Below are 17262 nucleotides of genomic sequence, written 5' to 3'. Positions count from 1 at the left end.
AAATCCTACCCAATTGGAAATACTCAGGTAGCTGTCTTCATATGGATTATATTAACATAAATATTTATTATTATCTTTCTTAAACTATTTATGTTTTATATACAGTGTATTTTCTTGTAATATTTAAAACTGAAGATGTATAAACTAGATATGTTCTTTGTCTCCCTCATCATCATTAAAATTCTATAAACTATTTCCTAATTCTCTTCAGACTAAGGTCTTGGCTCTCTTTGAACCTTGATAAGACTGATTTTTAGCTCACTTAAGCATTTATCTTGTTCTGCCCTCTTATTTAATCTTTCTGCCAACACGTGTCAGGTGGGAGTCTCTCTTACTCACCCTGTGTCTCCTGCTATGACAAGAATATAACAGTTATGTAATTACAGATATGTTGAGTTGATAATCTTTTAACAAGAAATTAATAATGACAATATCTTTTTAATCCCCAGAACAATTACCCTATGTCACTGAAGTAAAAAGAACATTTAACTTCAACTTTTGAAGGCTTTTAAAAATACATTTTTTGAAGCTAACTCAAAATAAATCTTTTAGTCTGTCATCAAAGAAACTTAGTCTAGATAAAAATGAGATTATATGTATACAATGTGTATATCTATATCTCACATACTTTCAAATATTAATTGGAAAAGAATATAATAAAAATTACCAGAACTACTAAAATACCAAAAATAAAGCCAGAGTTTTAGGCCTCAAGTCATCTCCAGTAATTTTAAATGTTTATGGATCAAAATATTGACCATGCCTTTGTATTTACACCACAAAGAGTTTTCAGAAACTCATTTATTAAGTATTTTAAGCTCCTTTTATTCCCCTATTTAAGCATTCAATTGTATATCATTAATTTACATTATTACTTTAAATGGTATAGATTATACTATGTGTTTAAATATCTACTCATCTTCTCTATCCTCTAAGTTGAAAATTATCTTAACTAGTAGCTTTAAATTAGTTTTAAAATGGAGAGTTCTAAGTTGGGAAACCAGCAAGACACTTTATAGTCTCAGCTAAGCCACATTAGCAAGAATTATAACCTATTCTCATTCTCTTTAAAAGGTGATTTGAAACAAGACCTCCACACAAACAAGAGAGTTCTGTTCTAAGAGAAAAACATGAGGTAAATGGAGACAAGAGTGGAGGCCTCAGGGACAAAAGTTTCCTACCTTTTCTCCACCCAAAGTACTCGCGCTAAGTGCACAGCTTCATTACCTCTGTTCAGGAGGGTTATATGGGCGCAGGAGGGTTATATGAGTGCTTCCCACCTAGTTTGGTGAAATATGCAGTGCATTTTGTTGTTGTGGTTGTTGTTATTGTTGTGTGCCTTCGAGTCCCTTGCTATCCTATGTACAATAGCCCTGATACCGGCTCTGTCCTATGCCAACTTTACTGTCTCACATATCCCCATTATCTTAGTTACTGAGTCAATCCATCTCATTGAGGGTCCTCCACATGTGTGCTGTCCCCTCACCCTTCCAAGCATGATGTCTCTCTCTAAGGACTGGTTCCTCCTTGAAACATGCCCAAGGTATTTCAGATGAAGTTTTGGAATCCTTCCTGCCAAGAAACATCCTGCTTTCACTCTATCTAGGATGAACCTGTTTGTTCTCCTGGCAGTCCATTGTGTGTATATATTCAATACTCTTCTCCAGCACCACAGCTCAAAAGGCATCAATGCTCTTTCTATCATCCCTAGTCATTGTCCAGCTTTCTGACGTATAGCAAGTAATTGTAAAGACTATAGCCTGGATCAAGCACACCTTAGTCTCCAGATTGACACCATTGCTCTTTAGTACTCTGGAGAGGTCCCTGACAACAGATTTTCCCAATACAATTCCTCTTTTGATTTCCTGGCTTCTGGTACCAAGAGTGTTGATTTTGGAACGAAGCAAACTAAGGCTGTTAACACTGTCTGTCTCTTCACCGTCTATCATGATGCTACCAGTTGGCCTAGTGATGAGAATCTGTGTTTTGTTGATGTTGGACTTCAATCCATATTGAAGGCTCCAGTCTTTGACCTTCTGCTGCAAATGCTAATTCAGGTCTTCCTTCTGTTTCAGCAAGCAGGGTTGTGTCATTTGCATAATGCAGGTTGTTAATGAATCTTCCTTCAATCCTGATGCCATATTCCTCCTCAGAGAGCAGAAAAGCCTATATACCATAGTACATCTTAAGCAGCTCATTTAAATGTAAAATGAAGCTTTTGTATGAATCAGTAGATGGTGGATTCAATCATAGTGTCTACTCAAGGAGGAAAAAAATTCAATCTAGCTTGCAAAACTTAAAAAAAATCCGTTTTAATATCTTAAGGAAAATTTTCTCACTAAAAAGTATTATGGCTTATTTTTAATTACTAGATAATTAGATTTCATGGCTTTTAATTTAATGTGCTGGAAAGATTTTTAAATGGGATTACAGTAAGATTGAATTAATGAATTATCATTTAAAATATATGTAATTCATTAATATTAAGCAGATTAAAAACCCTGTTTGTTCAATTAAAGAAACCATGCTAGAGAATGACAATAAAGAAGTAGATAAACTTTTTTTTTTAACATTTAGATGGAAAAGACATTGATATTGTTAACAATTTCCATTTGCTCAGTTCCACAATCAACACTCTCAGCACCAGCAGTCAGAAAATCAAAAGACTAATTTCCTGGGGGTAAATCTGCTGTCAGGAACCACTCCGGAGTGCTGAAGAGCAAGGACATCAGTTTAGAGATTAAGGTATGCCTGACCCAGGCCATGGTCTTTGCAATTACTTGCTATGTATAAGAGAACTGGACAGTGACTAAGGATGACAGAAAATGAATTGATGCCTTTGAACTGTGGTGCTAGAAAAGAGTTCATGGAACATACCTTGGACTACCAAGAGAACTAACAAGTCTGGCCTGGAGAGAATGAAACTAAGTTTCTCCTTGGAGGCAGGATTTTGAGATTCTCTTTCACATAGTTTGGGCATGTAGCCAGGAGGGATTGGTCTTTGGAGAAGGATATCATACTTGAAAGATTGAGAAACAGCACAGGAGGAGAAGACCCTGGAGGAGATGAACTGACACAATAACTGGGGTAATGAGGGTAGGTGTGTCAGAGACAGTGAGATAGGCTCAGGATAGAGCAGGGTTCAGAGCTATTATTGTACATAGGGTTGCTATGAGTCATAGTTGACTTGAAGGCACATAGCAACAACGTACAACTGTACACTGATATGGCAGTGATATTAAGATGCCTATAATTACTAGAAGGTGAATGTGTTACTTTATTTCACCCAGATTGAAATTCATGAATAACTCAAAACCCATTCATATGAGTGGAAGTGAAAAGTAACATCGAAAGGCCATTAGTTCAATAAAACAAAGAATAAAAAATAGTGAGACAAGAAAGCTAGAATCCTGGGCATAGTCACCAGAACACAGAATGTGGATGCCTTGTGGAAAATACAAGTCTCGGTGGACAGCACTTATCAAAATTGTCAGATAAAAACAGAATTTGCTATGTGTACTTTTATGGAATGTATGATAAAACACTATGTAAAAAAAAAAACAGACTAAAGATTTTTGTATTCAAAACAGATGATGATGCTTTCTCAAGTCTTGGAAATGAGATTCCAGTTTCCTAACACGTGAGATGAAGTCATTGCCAAAGGTGAGACATTGTGATAGCCTAGAACAGTGAAAGAAAGATCTGCTTGTGGACTCAAGAGAGGCCTGGGTGTCCTATGACTTCTAATAGCTTCCAACTTTGCCTGGTGTGTGGGTAATTCAGTAAACTTGTATGCTGCTTCGTGACCCAGAAACAAAGTCTTTTGTTCAATGTATCTTCATTCAGTGCCGATCTGCCTATAGGGGTTTAAACAAGGATCAGAATTTAATGTGGTTACTGGCTGGTCCAAAGCAGTTCTAGACAAACAGTTTGGAAACTTTACCCAAAAAATAGACTCATTGTAACCTAGGGAATGGAAATATGGTCTCATGAAAACATTAGATCCAGGCAGAGCTTTCTACTTATAAATAAAGGCTTCTGTTGAGTACAGACCAGACTTGCTAAAGCCATTAGCTTCTGTTTTCTTGGAGGGGAGAAGGGAAAAAAGAAAGAATGAAGGGGGATTTTGATTGTACGTATTTAACCTCGGATTGACTATTTCTGCTCCAACTACTCTCCATCAGCTAGTCACTCCATCACCTTCCACAGCTCCCCCTGGGTCCTGACTCCTCACCAGTGTCCATTCTTCCATTGGGCCAATCTTGCTTTCTTTGAAACAGACATCTTGATAAATATTTACCCTTTTCTGTGCATCTTTCTTACATCTGATATAGCTCTCTGTGAGGAACTTCAAAACACAGCACCAGCTTATAAAAGTTTAACACTCTAACAAATAGAGGTCAATTTGAAAACATTATTCCCACAAAGTGTCAAACAATAATGCATGAGAAAGTGAGGCAAAGATGACCCATTTGTCTTGATTAATGAACTCAGTCTTATGCAAAGCAAGAGTAGTCAGTGAATTAGATCTGAAGTTCAACCCTGTGTAGAACAGTCTTATTTCACAAAAACCTATGAGCAATTGGCTTAGCTCCTAGATACTCACTAAAAATGCTCAGGTGGCCCCAAGGTTGACCAAGTCACGTTTTCCTAAGATTGATGAAGCCTAAGCACTCTTTCAGGCCTCCTGAATCTAGCTCTCACATCCACATGAACAACTAATGATTGTGTGCCTGTTCCTTTGAGGTCACCCAAAGTGGCCTCAGAATAGTAATCTATGTCTGAAAACCCGTCCATTGGAAACCTTAAGGCGCACGATTGCGCTGTGATACAGATCAGGTGACCATAATTCAATGGCAACTGGTCTGACCAGTCCAATCTTCTTTGAAACTGTAATTATTGTTTGAAGAGGACAAGACAATTCAGAGATGTGAAATCATTTGCCTAAGGTTACTACTGTGATTGCATAGCTGAGCTTCCAAAACCAAGGTTCATTTTACCAGACCTCAGAGATTGTGAGGCTATCACAAGGTGGGACAGTGTTCAGATTGGTTGTTCATAGTGTATCTATTAGTCTTCCTCAACCAGACCACACTTAACACAAGAAGAGCACACCACAGGCTCTTCCTGAGGGTGCTCCCATGAGTCTACTGCTGCTTGCTTTTCTGCTCCATCCCTTCTACTTGATGCTGCAGCAATAGTTAGGCTTACATTCCCCCTACCCCCTCTTAACCTCGCCAGTATTTTTATCCATGCTCTTTCTTCTGTCCAAAACACCATTCTCCAGTCTAACTTGACATCCAGCTGTCTTCCCAGTCTGGGATGGCCTCTCATCTACCTGGCAGCCTGTGTGCTTCTTCAGGCTGGGTTGTCACAATGAGTGACTTAGGCATCTCTCTCAAAGCCTAAGTCTATGGGAGACAACAAGGAGAATGGTCTTGCATTCACTCCAGTGCTGAATACACACAGGAAGATGAACTATACATACTAAAAAAGCAGTGAGAGTGTCAGTTGGAGAGGGAGAATGTGTGCGTTGGATTTTCAGTATTATCTATCAATATCCTTTGCCTATTTGCTAATGGGACATTTACAGTTTTCATAGTGATTTAGAAAAGTTCTTTCTAGAGTATAAACAGTAATTCTTGTTCAGGAAAAAATAGTTATTCCTTCTTTGATTTTTAATTTTGTTTGTAGAGGTCTTTGTTCTTCCTTCTTTCATTTTAAATAGAGGCTTTTGTGGAATTGTAAAAGAAATGTACATGGGTGACAGATTTTCAAACTCTTGCCAATGTGACAGAATCTCTTTGGCATCTTCACATATGCTCTCGAATCCAACTATTTGACTATATGGCTTATTGCTAACGTCAAAGTTCTATATTTTTTTTTTCTTTACATGGCCTCTAGAATGCAATGACGTTTACAGTTCCTTATTAACACTCTTTTAAAACTTGAAAACCCAGCTATTTACCTATTTAACACTGAAAATGAAATGCTGTTGACAGGCTGTCTTAAGTCTAGGATTATTTCTTCATAGCTCATATTTCTCTCACATCTCTTAGTTTTCATGAAAATCTTCTCTTTATCACTTAATAAAGAAAAATATCTGCCAAATAATCTGTTAACATGAATGCTTCTATTTCTTATGTATAAGACTTTAGTATGTTTAGGGCATGCAAGCATGTTTAACCTGAATATATACATTCTTGGCATAAAGATGTTTCCTTAGCCAGAATTTGTCTTTACTGTTAAGCTTCCTTCTCTTGTGAGTGCTGGTAAACCTTAGGTTGGGTTTTTAACATATAAAACCCGTATCTGCCACATTGCTATCTCAATTACCAACTCGCTTTGTTCTTTTTTATCCACTTAAAAAATCCTTATAGACTTTATATATTTCTGATTCAATTTCTTAGAGTAATTCTGTTCTTTACTATCTCCATTGAGAACTCAGGTTTGCTTGTGTGGTTTTTGTTGTTGTTGTTTTATAAATGATATCTGTAGCTTCCTTGCAATTCCACTCTATTACAATCCATTCTCTTTTTCTTGTTTCTCATCCTGACGTTTTCTGCCTTTACAGGTTCCTTCCATCTCTCTAACAATAACAAATATCTCTTTGCTCCTATTTGAAAGGTACACCTGATGAATACTTTTATCAGGAACCAAATTCTTTCTGAATATTTGCTTTTAACGATGATAATTATTTTTTTCCTCTTTAACTTCAGGATTATTTTCTTATTTTGTATTTTTCCCCTCAAAATACCCAGCTAGGTGATAGCCTGCCATACACAGTACTGTCGACTGAGAAGACATTTGGTTGACCCAAGATTCTCACACTTAGTTTTTGTGTTGATAATGAAAGATTCTTTTTGCTCTATTTTCAGTGTCTAAGTAGCATTAATTTAGATTACTTAGGCTAGGTTATTACATGGTATATTCTCAAGTTTTGCTTCTTTAACAGAAAATGTGGATGCCATTGAACCATTTAAAAGTTTTGTCAAATTTTTCCTGAAATATGTTTGGATACCACAGACAATGCAGTACCAGTGACTAGGAACAGGAACTGCTGGAACCACCACCAAGGACATAAGTGTGACTGTCACTGACCATGTCTCCATCCTAGTCACAGCAGTGATCTGCTTCTCTTTAGTGAGTGAGGCAGTGCAAAAATGAGAAAACTCTACATTCCTGCACAGCTTCACCTATAGATACAAACTTGCAAGGTTGGTTTAATAACAAGGAAAAGGTGCAACCACAGTGCTCCTTGGAGACAAGGATAGTTAAATTTCATCTCTCATGCTTAGAATAAGTTGCTAGAAAAGGCTGTTCCTTGAAAAGGGATATAATGTTCAGAAAGATAGAGGATCAGCAAAAGAGAGGAAGACCTCCAACAAGATGGATTGACATGGTGACTGCAGCTTTGGGCTCAAGTGTATCGGAGATGATGAGGATGGCACAGGACAGGACAGGGTTCAGGTCTTTTGTTCATAGGAGGTCACTATGAGTTATACGCAACATGGCAGCACCTAACAACTACAACATAGTAAATCTAGAAATTCTCCTATGGATGAATGATTTCTGAAACTATTATTTGGGATCTTTTGTTTGAGAATAGTGACTATACGTCTTTAATAAGTGGCTTGTTTAGGTTTGAATTTGAAAATGTTTTAAGTAGCTGGAGGTTCACAGCCAGACACATAAAGATGCCATCTATCTATCTACATCTATATTAAGACAGATGGATGGATGGATGGATAGATAGATAGATAGATAGATAGATAGATAGATAGACTGATAGATAGATGATAGATAGATAGATAGATAGATGATAGATAGATAGATAGATAGATAGATAGATAGATAGATAGATAGATAGATACCATATTGTGGCAAGGGGGAAAAATTCTGAAACTAGTAGGGAGATGTAATAGGTAGGATATTACTCTTTATCTCATACCCTAGAATGGTCTTTATGGGACTTGAGACTTACGAAGACTCCATTTGTCAATTTTATCCTCTCCATATTGTACTTCCTGGCTGTGTTTGGCAGTCTATTTACACCATAGACTAGGTCATCTAAGCTTGATCCCACTTTGTCTCTGATGAACTTTATGGTTTGGAACTTTACTCCAAGGTCTCTGATATACCTGGAGTTAATTTTTGTGTGTAGTGTGAGATGTGGATCCTGTTTCAGCTTTCTGGAGGTGGAAGTCCAGTTTTGCCAGCACCATTTGTTGAAAAGGTTGTCATTTCTCCATTTGATATGTTTTACTTCCTTGTCAATTATTAGTTGGCCATAGATAGCTAGGTCCATTTCTGGGTTCTTAGCTCTGTTCCATTGGTCTATGTGCCTGTTGTTGTATGAGTACCATGCTCTTTTGGTTACTACTGCTGTGTAGTAGGTTTTGAGGTCAGGGAGTGCTATGGCCTCCCACTTCATTTTTGTTTTTCAAAAGTGTTTTGCTTATTCAGGGTCTCTTTGTTCTCCAAATAAATGTAACAATTTCCCTTTTGATCTCCTTGAAAAATGAATATTGTGTCTATATTGGAATTGTGCTGAATGTGTAGATTGCTTTTGGAGGATTGTCATTTTCACAATATTAAGCCTTGCTATCCATAAACAGGGCACAATTTCCCATTTTTTGAGGTCTTTTATTGTGTCTCAAAGAAATGTTCCATAGTTTTCTTTGTATATATCTTTTGTGTCTCTAGTTAAGTTCACTCCCAAGTATCCCTATTTGAGTTGGTTATTGTAAATGGTATTTCTAAGGTGTGCCTAATTCAGGCCATAGTCTTCATAATTGCTTGTTATGCATCAGAGAACTGGACAATGACTAGGGGTGATAGAAAGAGAATTGATGCCTTTGAGCTGTGGTGCTGGAGAAGAGTTTTGAATATACCATGGACTGCCAGGAGAACAAACAGTTTCATCCTCTAGAGGGAGAAGCCAGCTTGCTCCTTGGAGGCAAGGATTCTGAAGCTTCATCTGACATACTTTGGGCATGTTACAAGGAGGAACCAGTCCTTGGAGAGGGACATCATGCTTCAAAGTGTGGAAGGACAGAGAAAGAAAGGGAGACCATTGATGAGATGGATTGATACAGTGACTGTTATGAGGGTAGATGTGTCAAAGACAATAAAATTGGCACAGGATAGAGCAGGTTTCAGGGCTGTTGTACATAAGGTCGCTATGAGTCTCAAGTGACTTGATGGCACATGACAAAAACAACATTACTTTCTAGGTTTCCTTCTCTGAGATGAAATTCCTGTGTGTATTATAAACTTTTTCCAACAGAGTAAAAAGAAAACCTACTGACTAAGGAAAAACATTTGGCAATGACATTTTCAGACAAGGGTCTCATAGAAAAAATTTATAAGAGATGACAGGGCTTCCACAAGAAAAAGACTGATAACATAATTACAAAATGGGCAAAAGACATGAAAAGACTTTTCACAGAGGAAGATATTTGGGTGTTCAACAGACACATGTAGAAATGCTCAAAATCACTGGCAATAATAAAGATACAAATCAAAACCACAATGAGATGCCATCTCACTTCAGTAGCAGTGGCAAAGTTTAAAAGGACAGCACGTAATAAATGCTAGAGAGGATGTGGCAAGATAGGAACTCTAATATACGGTTGGTGGGACTGTAAGATGGTGCAACCACTCTGAAAGGCAGTTTGACGTTTCCTCAAAAAGCTGAACATAGAAATTCCATATGATCTAGCTATTCCCTTGCTTGGAAAGAATATACCCCAAGAAAATGAGAACTGAGGCATAAATGGAGTCTTGTACACCAAAGTTCACAGCAGCAATATTCACCATTGTAAGAACATGAAAATAGCCCAAAGTCCAAACACAATCGAATAGATTGAGAAATTGTTATATTTGCACAATGGAATATTATGCAGTACATAAGAGCAATGATTTTATAAATAGCTGCTTAACTTGGGAGGGACCGGAGAGCATTATGCTGAGTGAACTGACTCAGTCCCATAAGGACAAACACTGTATAAGATCATTATTGTAAAATGTGTATGAAGATCCATGGGGTGGGAGCAGAGGAGTAAGTCGCCGGGGAGTGGTGGGGGAGGGAGGAAATCACAGGGTTGCACAGTATGATGGGTGGAGGGAGGTGTGGGTAAAGGAAATGGGAAAGATCTGGGGTGAAAAACAATGTATACGAACTCTGTAAATAAACCAGTATAAAATGAAAATTTTGTTTCAATAAAAAAGAAGACTGCAAGCTCTAAATTAATACCCAGCAGTACATCTCCAAAAAGAAACTATATCTGACAGCATTTCAAGCCTCCAATTGGCTCTACAATCTGTTCAGCTGCAATGAACAGTGCCCAGTTTATTGTATCTACAGCAGTTTGGTAATCTCTGCTTTGCAGAAAACCCTTAGTTTTCATGGTCAGTTACTTCAGGGTTTGGAATTTATATAGTGAGAGAAAAAGTGTGAAGACATACTTTTTTCCTACTTAATCCTGTGTCCTAAACTGAGCACAGAACTGGAAAGCAGAATGCCTGGGTTTTATCGTGTCTTTGTCACTGCCTAAATCAGGCAATATTTCTGAATTGCTCTGAACTCCAGTGGCCATATCGGGAAAACAGAGGAAATGAACAAAAATCTTCTTTAAAGATACTTTGGTTGGTCTTGCTTGTCTACTGCTGCTCTAAGAAAAACACCACAGGCAGATTACTTTAATGAATAGAAATATCTCCACCCGCCCACCCCCGCCATAATTTAGGAAGATAGAAGTTCAAATTCAAGGGGCCAGCTCTAAGGCAAAGTTCTTATCTCCTTTCACTTCCTGTAGTTCCTCTGGCCTGGAGTTCCTTGGACATCTCCAAATGTCTTGGCATCAATCTTTTCCTGATCTAGGAGATTCTCAATGCAGGGACTCCAGGTCCAAAAGACATGTTCCACTCGCAGCTCTTATTTCTTGAGGCTCCTACAATCCCTCTCCTCTCTACTTAACATCTCTCTTCTTTTATCGCTTGAAAAATAAAAGATGTAAAAAAAAAATAAAAGATGTGACTCAAGCAAGGGCATAACGTAATTAAGGGTATGGTTTTGAAAAGAGCTTTTTGAGAGAGAGTCTTCCTCCTTAAACGTATGGAAGTTAGAATATACAACTGATCACCAAATGAAGAGTAAGTCACAAAATTAAAGATCAACACACAATACTGGGAATTATGGCCCAGCTTACTTGACAAATATTTGCAAGAGACCCAATTCAATCCATGACAGGCTGTATCACCCCACATTTCCACTTTCACACAGAGAGGGGCACCATTCTCTTCACTAGACACTAAGAAGTTTTACTCTGCAAAGCGCATTCTCAGAGCCTGGCAGGTGTTTGTTTAGATGTAAACAGGAAAATGGCTTATGGTGCTGCTCTCCTTACTGTAGTTGAAGATGAAAAGGGTGCATTTTTCCCCCCAATATGTTCAGTTTTCAAAAGACTTGCTGGAGGAAGTCGGCCAATTTCTGCCCACACAACTTCCAAGTGACGTCAATGGGAGCACAGAACACAGATCTCTAGGCAAGTTTTGGCTCGTTATGTGAGGATTTTTTTTTTTCCTTTTTCAAAAGAAGAACTGCAAAAATGATTCCTCTCAACTCAAATTACACAATTTGTTCTTCTTTGTGCCCTGAGTCAGCAACAGACACAATGTGGAAAATAAAGCTGGGTCTGCTTTATACACATCAAATAAAACAGGACATAGTTATTTACATGTAGCCGTGGATGTTTGAGATTTGTAAGAGCCCTCTGACCAAAGCCATGACCAACTGCTAATTTTAATATATAAAGATAATAAATGAACAACTGGGAAAACTTACCTAACTATTTTTATCATTTAGTCCATTCCCAATCCTGTTATTCATGTTTTGTACCTTGAGGTGTATTCTAAGCCTATAAAGTCGCCTTAAAAGAATGGCCTTGGGGGGAAAAATTTCTTTTTTTCTTTATCCTCAGCTCACTTTTATACAATAAAGTCAAATAGATTTTCTGACTTCCTCAACTTAAGAGAGATGTAACAAAAAGAATAATTAATTGTCATCAAGCTCTTCTATGTGTTAGACAAGTACAGCCTCAAGTCTCACCAAACCCAAGTAAGACTAATGTTATGCTCCTGATTTTATTGATTTCAAAAGCCACCTAGAAAATGAAGGCTCGGAGAAGTAATCTGTCTGAAGTCACACAACTGAACAAGTAGCACTAGATTCCAACCTAAGCAGTTTGGTGTCAAATTTCGTATTTTTTTAAAACTACTATGCGAGCTCTTTGTGCATAGAGTCGCTATGAGTCGCAAACAACTCAATGGCACATAACAACAACAGCAACAATGCGAGCTCTGGTGGCAAGAAGCTGCACTGAAACCCTGAAAGCACATGATTCAAGGCCACCAGTCACTCCACAGGAGAAGGATGGGCAGCCTCCTCCCGTGCAATTAACTACCTCTGAAAATCCGCCAGAGGGTCAGCTATGGGTCGGTTCTGATGCTACAGTGCACAACAACCACCACCGTGCTAACTAAAGGAGTCTTGGTTATATAGTATAGGACCTTCGGACTGCTAACTAGTTCTAGTTTACCAGCCAGGCTTCTTGAATGGAAGATGGGTAGTCTCCTCCAATCAACCTTGCCAGCCTTGGAGATTCAATGGAGTCTCCACAAGTCAGAATCCATTCAACGGTCTAAAGGTGCTAGAGGGGGATAATTTATTCATTCAAACTTTTCACATTTTCACGCATTTTTCAGGGAGGGTCTCTCTACTTCTTGTCCCTCAACAACTATCATCTCCCTTATACTGGTTAGTAGCTCTGTCCTCTCCCTAATTACTGTCAAACTTTTTCAAATTCTGAGACCGTTTACATTGCTACTGTTGTTGTTAGTTGCCCACAATCTGACTACCACTTGTAGCAACCCTGTAAATGATGAATATGAACCTTTCCCTATCTTGTGCCATCCCTGTCACCTCTGATATACTAAAGCCCATCATTTTAGTCACTATATTGATCCATCTCATTGACAGTCTTCCTTTCTTTCACTGACTCTCCATATTCCCAAATATGATGAGTTTTACCAAGGACTGGTGCCTTCTAACCATGCCTGAAGTGTGTGAAACAAAGTTTCACCCTTCTTGCCTTTTAGGAGCTCACTGATTATACTTACTCTAAGTCATCATGCTTGGGAAGGTGGAGGGACAGTGCAGGAGAGGAAAAGCCTCGATGAGATGGATTGACTCAGTCACTGGGGCAATGGGTGTAGGTGTGTCAGGGACAATAACGTTGGCACAGGATAGAGGAGGGGTTAACGGCTCTTGTACATAAGGTCACTATGAGTCGAAAGCAACTTGACAGTACATAAAAACAACAAGAATATATATGTTTGTTCTTTTGGAAGTCCATGGGATAGTTAGGACTCATTTCCAACACCACAAAAAGGTATTGATTTTTCTGTCATCTTTATTCATTGTTCAACTCACAAATGCATAACAAGCAATTGAAAAATGCCTTTAATCAGGTGCACCTTAGTCTTTAAACTGAAAAAAATCTGCTTGTTAGCACGTGGGAGAGGTCTTTGGTCACAGATTTTCCCAGTGCAACATATCTTTTAATTTTTTTACTACTAGCACAGTTTACTAAGGAGTGAGGGATAGTGGTGCAGAAGCAAAGTAATTAGACGCATAGGGAAGTCAGATTGTACCTGCTATGAGCTACAAGCTGTACTAAGAAACTCACATTTGTTTGATTCTGACAAAGCTGAAAGAGATGGTCTGTCAGTGACACTTTAATAATGATGAATCTGAGTCTTTATGTTTTACCATTTGCACTTTATTTACTTCAACATGCTATCTCCAAGGAGTATGCACACAAAAATATAGTCTTAACTAGAACAGAAGATACACACAATCATACATTAATATATAAAGGTTTTTAAGAGTTGAGTTTGGAGTTCAATGAGCTTAATTTTGCCTCTGTTAGGAAGACTTCTCAGAATTATTAAGATCAGGTACACCCAGTTAATGTCTTTGTTGTTGTGTGCTGTCAAGTCAAGCATGACTCATAGTGAACCATGTTCTATCCTGTGCCCTCCTAACAATATTTGAGACACTCAAATCCATGGCCACAGTCACCATGTCAACCTACCTAGTTGAGGATCCCCCTCTCTTTTGCTGTCCCTCCATGTTCCCAAGCATGATGTCTCTCTCCAGGTAAAATAAACATCTTTCTGGAATCCTCTAGGCCAAGATCCATTTGTTTTCAATAATCATGTCCTTTATTTAATGCTCTCTGCTGAATCTCAAAGGAATAATCTCTTCTAGAAACATGCCCAAAGTAAGTGAAACAAAGCTTCATCATCTTTGCCTCCAAGAAGTATTCTGGCTATGCTTTAAGCTATGCTTCATGTGTCTGAAGCACACATCAGCTAGTGTCTAGCAAATGTTAAATGCTCAGTAAATACTTAGAAAATAATGAAGAAACTTTCATTTCATATGAGAATGCTATTTTCTTTAATTAGATTAAATCAATAGTATTCATTAAGTAGTCCGTGGAAACCTTCTTCTTTAGTTCTATATATTTCAATTGTATGATTGCTGAACACAATTTTTTTTCCTAAAATGGGGTTTAAGGACATTTCAATACAGAGAAAACTATATTAGTTAAATCATCTAGCATATGATCATCTTTGTTGCTGTTAGGTGCCATCAAGTTGACTACAAGTCAGAGAGACCTTCTGAACAACAGACCAGAACCTTGCCCTAAAGGGCACCATTCTCTGATCCCCAGTGTGCTTGAGTCCATTGTAACACTGACCAGGTCAGGCCATCATGTTGAGGGTCTTCCTCTTGTTCTCTGACCCTTTACTTTACCCAGCATGATACCGTTAGCCAATGGCCGGCCCCTCGTGATAACATGCCCGACACATGTGAGATGGAGTTTTAGCATCTTTGCCTCCAAGGAGCATCCTGGTTGTACTTTCTCCAAGAAAAGTTTGTTTGTTCTTTTGGCAGTCCATGTTATTATACTCAATACTCTTCACCAGGACCATAATTCAAAGGTATCAGTTCTTCATTCATCCTTATTTACTGTTGCATATGAAGCTATTGATCACCTAGTTAGGTTGTATTACCTAAAAATCAGAGGTTGTTAATAAATATTACTCTGCTCTTGACCTTATCTTGTTCATATAATATAGTTTCTAGGATTATTTGTCTGGAACTCATTCTAAATATAATGAAAAGATACAGATTTAATGCACATTTTACTAGTCTTAAACCATGTACTATCACCTTTTTTTCCTGTTTGAACATCTGCTTTTTGGTCTATCTGCTGGCAGGCCTCACATGTGCACTATTAAGTGTTCTTAGATTCCCATTATTCACAATATTATTAATGACCTGTTACTATCCACACAGTTTAGTGCCTTTGCAAAGCAAATAAAATACAGGTAAATATCTTTCTGGAATTCTCTTCTTTAGATCAAGATCCATCCGACATCAATAATCATGTTCCTTATTTCATGTTCTCTGCTGAATCTGGCTCAAATTGCTAGCAGCTCTCTGCTGATGTACTGTTTTAATCATTCTTTAAATGAGCTTCAGCCCCGTATACTCTTACATACATGTAATGTTATGAGGTAGTTTGGTAGTTTCTACAGTCTGTTGGATCACCTTCCTTGGCTGTCTTTCGAGTTTCTTTACATAGATAAGCAATTGCTTCCAGTATTGCTACTGTTTGTAGAAATGTCTCAACATTCTGTTATTCCTGTCAGTCTTCTTTTTCACCAGCACCTTCAGTGTAGTACTGGGAAGATGAGCGATTTGCTCCCATAAAGATTTCTATCCTTTCAAATCCAATACGGGGTCACTATGAGTCAAAACTGACTTAATGCCAGAGAGCTTGGTTTCTAGTTTCAGATATATGATAGCCTAAAAGGACCATTCTCTAAATAATATAATGCTGATTATACGAGAAATAGGTAGAAAAGCCTTGTAAAATTTTAAATATCAATGTATAATATAATTTAAAGCTATTTCCTTGTTATCCCTCCCCTTTTTAAAAGAATATTTTTTCTTTTCTTTTTTTTTTAAGAAAAAATCCATTAAGCAAAAGGTACATTTGGATTTAGGTTGTCCTTCTTACACAGTTTGTTCACATCCCATCAAATGTCTTATTTATATTCAAATACCACATAAAATGGGCAAGAAATTGTATGTTTAAACTGGACTTTTTAAAGACTTTTAAGGGCAGATTATTTGCTTTGCCAAAAATGAAATTACTGCAAAGTGAAGCAAGCACCTGATTCTGCGGTGAGTCAGAATAAGTAAATATCTCCACCTGGAAATGAAGGCGGACACTCCCAAGGTCCCGAGCACCATTTCTTAGCCTGGGGACAGCTGTTTGCTCCTCGATGGCTCAACCTCATAACACGTCTTCAGCATGGAGATCATTTGATGATTCTCTTGTCAAGTATGTGGCCTACATAATCTATGATTTGTTCTTTCAAATTGCATCACTTTCTAGGTCATCCACCGCTCCAGTAATTTCAGACATGCTTATAGGCTATGGATTAGCTTGAACCATATTTTTCTCTATGTTTAAGTAGACATTCTGATATGAGAAAGCACTATTGGCTAACCTTCATCCGTAAAATTCTCACTAGACCTTCTTCCCAGCCTTGCTAAGGGCATATCTAATCATCTGATGTTGACTATTATGACCTCAACTACTATGTCATAAATTAACTTTGACAAGGGTTGTTAATTGTGGGATAGGAATTGCTGGGTGTTATCAGATCAATTCTTATTTATAACAAATTTTTGTGACAAAGCAGAACAGGGAAGCTTTGAGGCTGTAATCTTTACACTAATAGATTGCTGAGTTTTTCCTCCCATGAAGCTATTGTGAAGATCTGAACTACCCACCGTCCAGTTTGGTAACAGAGTACTTAGTCATCGTGAAATCTGAGCTGCTCAACATGTGGAAAGATGTGTCATTTTAATCAGAGCCTGGGCAACTTTACGGATATTTTACTTTCCTCTCTCCTTTGTAGAAGAATCTCAGGTGTCACAGTAGTTAAAGCACTCAGCTGATAATAAAGGTCAGTTGTTCAAACCCACCAGCTACTTTGCTCCTATAAAAATTTCTAGCCTTAGTAACTCCATGGGACAGTTCTATTTTGTCTTCCATGGTCATTAAGAATTGGAGTTTTTCTTTTGCTTTTCAAGGAGAGGAGCAAATGGGGGGG

At 37.9% G+C, this 17262-nt stretch overlaps 1 protein-coding gene across 1 annotated transcript in view; it reads left to right on the top strand.

Annotated features, from left to right (window-relative positions):
* PDE7B (phosphodiesterase 7B) overlaps nt 1-17262 on the top strand; it is a 541867-nt gene that overhangs the window by 78354 nt on the left and 446251 nt on the right. The window lies entirely within an intron of this gene.

This window comes from Elephantulus edwardii, unplaced genomic scaffold (assembly GCF_000299155.1).
Source record: "Elephantulus edwardii isolate Elephantulus edwardi_28Jun2011 unplaced genomic scaffold, EleEdw1.0 scaffold00039, whole genome shotgun sequence".
NCBI lineage: Eukaryota > Metazoa > Chordata > Mammalia > Macroscelidea > Macroscelididae > Elephantulus > Elephantulus edwardii.
Note: the sequence above shows the minus strand (reverse complement) of the source record. Positions and strands in the feature narration are given on the sequence as shown.